Source organism: Tamandua tetradactyla, chromosome X (assembly GCF_023851605.1).
Source record: "Tamandua tetradactyla isolate mTamTet1 chromosome X, mTamTet1.pri, whole genome shotgun sequence".
In the NCBI taxonomy this organism is placed as follows: domain Eukaryota; kingdom Metazoa; phylum Chordata; class Mammalia; order Pilosa; family Myrmecophagidae; genus Tamandua; species Tamandua tetradactyla.
In genome coordinates, this window is record NC_135353.1 from 37,798,234 (window position 1) to 37,802,490 (window position 4,257).

The following is a 4,257-nucleotide window of genomic DNA, read 5'->3' on the forward strand; positions in this document are numbered from 1 at the left end:
ATTGCTCCTTGTTAGCATTGCAGATTAGTTTCAGATTTCTTTTCCTGAGAGAAAGGAGCCAGACATACAGGTATGAGTGATCTTAGTAGCATAGTGGAGGGCAGTAGGGAGAAAAGGGAGAAAGTAGGAGATTACTAAAGGGAAGACATAATTTTGAACAATTTGGCTAGTGGCAATCCCATACACACATACATATGGCAACCCCGTATATACATACAAAATCTCAATCAACTTTTTTTGTAAAAGTTACTTAACTTTTATGTGCTTCATTAGTTTTTGTCGTTTTCTTTTTATTTTTATATAGTAATTTTTTCAAAAGAACAGACTTAGCTTTACAAAATTATTGAGAGGCTAGGTCAGAGAATTTGGTATACTCCACACCAAGTCTCTTCTATTAATAACATCTTACATTATTAGGGTGGATTTGTCACAGTTAAGGAACCAACATTAACACATTATTTTTTTTAATATTTATTAATAAAATCAATCTACATACAACATATTCTTAACATATATACATTCCATACTTCATGTGAAATCAGTGGCTCACAATATTATCACATAGTTGTATATTCATCACCATGGCCATTTCTTAGAACATTTACATCACTGCAGAAAAAGAAATAAAAAGAAAAAAGAAAAAACTCATACATATCATACCCCTTACCCCCCTTCATTGACAACTAGTATTTCCCTCTACCCACTTTATTTTAACATTTTCCACAATTATTTATTTATTTTTAATCCATATTTTTTACTCATCTGTCCATACTGTAGATAAAAGGAGCATCAGAACAAGGTTTTCACAATCACACAGTCACTTGTGAAAGCTATATCATTATACAATCATCTTCAAGAAACATGGTACTGGAACACAACTCTACAGTTTCAGGCACTTCCCTCTAGCCTCTCTAATACACCTTAAACTAAAAAGGGGTTATCTATATAATGCATAAGAATAACCTCTAGGTTAACTTCTCAACTCTATTTGAAACAGCCACTGACACTTTGTTTTGTCTTATTTCTCTCTTCCCACTTTCAGTGGAGAAGATTTTCTCAATCCCTTGATGTTGAGTCCCAGCTTGTTCTAAGATTTCTACGCTATTCTTTCAGGGAGGTTTACACCCCCGGGGGTCATGTCCCACATAGAGAGAGGGAGAACAGTGAGTTTGCTTGCCATGTTGGCTGAGAGATAGGCCACATCTAAGCAACAAAAGAGGTTCTCTGGGGGTGACTCTTAAGTAATTTTAAATAGGTTTCACCTATCCTTTGTGGGTGTGCTGGTTTGAAAGGATGTATGTCCCCTAGAAAAGCCATGTTTTGATCAAAATCCCATTTCATAAAAGCAGAATAACCCCTATTAAATACTGTATGCTTGAAACTGTAATCTAATCACCTCCCCGGAGATGTGATTTAATCAAGAGTGGTTGTTAAGCTTGATTAGGTGATGACATGTCTCCACCCATTTGGGTGGGTCTTGATAAGTTTCTGGAGTCCTATAAAAGAGGAAACATTTTGGAGAATGAAGGAGATTTGGAGATAGCAGAGAATGCTACAGTAGGATGAGGCAGAGAATCCACAAGCCAGCGACCTTTGGAGATGAAGAAGGAAAATGCCTCCCGGGGAGCTACATGAAACAGGAAGCCTGGAGAGAAAGCTAGCAGATGATGCCATGTTTGCCATGTGCCCGTCTCACTTGAGAGAAGCCCTGAACTTCATTGGCCTTCTTGAACCAAGGTATTTTCCCTGGGTGGATGCCTTTGGTTGGACATTTATATAAACTTGTTTTAATTGGGACATTTTCTTGGCCTTAGAACTGTAAACTAGCAACTCATTAAATTCCCCCTTTTAAAAAGCCATTCTGTTTCTGGTATATTACATTCCAGCAGCTAGCAAACTAGAACAGTGGGGATATATTTTGTATGAACAAACCCCAAGATTAAGGTTCTGGCCTATTGATTTTGTTATCCTCACTGCTTGGAGAATATAAAATCTTCTCCATTTGGGGAAGTTGAATTTTCCCTCTTTCTCACCATTCCCCCAAGGGGACTTTGCAAATACTTTTTTTTTCTTTATCTTTTTTTCAGGGGAGAGCATGAACACAGTCCCCCACTACCGCAAATTATGCAGTCGAATTTCTCACATTTGGGGAAATTGCACGGGTCAGCACATCCGGAGTGCAATGGATAAGCCTCACCCGGGGAAAACCACCTTCTTGATCATGGTATCTCTCCTGCCAGGTAAGTATTGCAAATACTTTTTTATTCACTGTTCAAATCACTTTGGGATTTTTTAGAGAATGACTCTGGACAAACCTACAAAATCTCACGCCCTACTCAAGGTTCATGTATTTATGGTATTCAATTAAACTGTCCACATAAGGTAAATTAGGAGGATGCACTAGTCAAAATGTAAATTTTATAAAAAAATAAATTTTCTGCTTTAGTCGCACACATGAGTTAAAGGTTTAAAATATGAATTACTGTCTATTTTCAAAGCCCCACTGCCTTCCACAGTGGTTGTACCATTTGACATTCCCACCAAGAGTGGATAAGTGTGCCTCTTTCTCCACATCCTATACAGCACTTGTTGTTTTTGTTTTATTGCTAATGGCATTTTTGGGGGGTGTGAGATGATATCTCATTGTGGTTTTGATTTGCATTTCCCTAAAATCCAGTGAAGTTGAGCTTCTTTTCATGTGTCTTTTTCACCACTTCTATTTCCTCTTCTGAGAAGTGTCTGTTCATATGTTTTTGCCCATTTTATAACTGGGTTGTTTGCCTTTTTTGTTGTCGAGTTGAACAATCTCTGCATATTCTGGATACTAGATGCTTATTTGATATATTGTTTCCAAATATTGTCTTCCATTGTGTAGGCTGTCTTTTTACTTTATTGACAAAGTTTTTTGATGCACAAAAGTGTTTAATTTTGAGGAATTCCCATTTATCTATTTCTTTCTTCAATGCTCATGCCTTGGGTATAAGATCTAGGAAACTGCCTCCTATTAGAAGATTTATAAGATATTTCCCTACATTTTGTTCTAAAAGTTTTATGGTCTTAGATCTAATTTTTATGTCTTTGATTCATTTTGAGTTAACTTTTATAGGGTGTGAGATCTGGATCCTCTTTCATTCTTTTGCATGTGGATATCCAGTTCTCTAGGCACAATTTATTGAAGAGACTCTTTGACTGTCCCAGGTGAGTTGGCTTGACTGCCTTATCAAAGGTGAATTGTCCACAGGTAAGAGGGTCTATATCTGAAAACTCTATTCAATTCAATTGGTCAGTATATCTATCTTTATGCCAGTACCATGCTGTTTTGACCACTGTAGCTTCATAATATGCCTTAAAGCCGGTTAGTGTGAGACCTCTGACTTCATTTCTCTTTCTCAGGATGTTTTTAGCTATTCAGAGCACCCTCCCTTCCAGATAAATTTTGTTATTGTTTTTTTGATTTCCATAAAGCAAGTTTTTGGGATTTTAATTGGTATTGCATTGAATCTATAAAACAATTTAGGTGGAACTGACATCATAACTGTATTTAGTCTTAAAATCCATGAACATGGTATGCCTTTCCATTCATTTAGGTCTTCTGTGGCTTCTTTTAGAAATTTCTTATAGTTTTCTTTGTATAGTTCTTTTGTTTCCTTAGTTAAATTTATTCCTAAATGTTTTATTCTTTTGGTTGCAATTGTAAATGGATTTTTTTTCTTGATTTTTCCCCTCAGAGAGTTCATTTCTAGTGTATAGAAACACTAAAGATTTTTGAGTGTTGATCTTGCAATCTGCCACTTTACTGTAATCATTTATTAGCCCTAGCAGTTTTGCTGTGGGCTTTTTGGAGTTTTCAACATGTAGTATCATATCATCTGCAAACAGTGAGTTTTACTTCTTTCTTTCAAATTTTGATGCATTGTATTTATTTTTCTTGTCTAATTGCTCTGCCTGGAACTTCCAACACAATGGTGAATAACAATGGTGGGAGTGGACATACTTGTTTTGTTCCTGATCTAACAGGGAAAGCTTTCATTCTTTCACCCATGGAGGATGATGTTAGCTGTGGGTTTTTCATATACTCCCTTTATTATGTTAAGTTCTCTTCTTTTCCTATCCTTTGAAGTATTTTCAACAAGACAGATGTTGAATTTTGTTAAATGCCTTTTCTGCATCAATTGAGATGATCGTGTGGTTTTTCTGCTTTGATTTGTTGATATGGTGTATTACATTCATTGATTTTCTTATGGTGACCCATCCTTG

The 4,257-nt window shown here is 36.1% G+C and overlaps 1 non-coding gene across 1 annotated transcript; it reads right to left on the reverse strand.

Annotated features, from left to right (window-relative positions):
- Nucleotides 1–2,084: 2,084 nt before the first annotated feature.
- Nucleotides 2,085–2,248, reverse strand: LOC143672276 (U1 spliceosomal RNA). Its single transcript, XR_013169745.1, has one exon. It is a non-coding gene; the product is annotated as a U1 spliceosomal RNA (small nuclear RNA).
- Between the last annotated feature and the right edge of the window lie 2,009 nt (nt 2,249–4,257).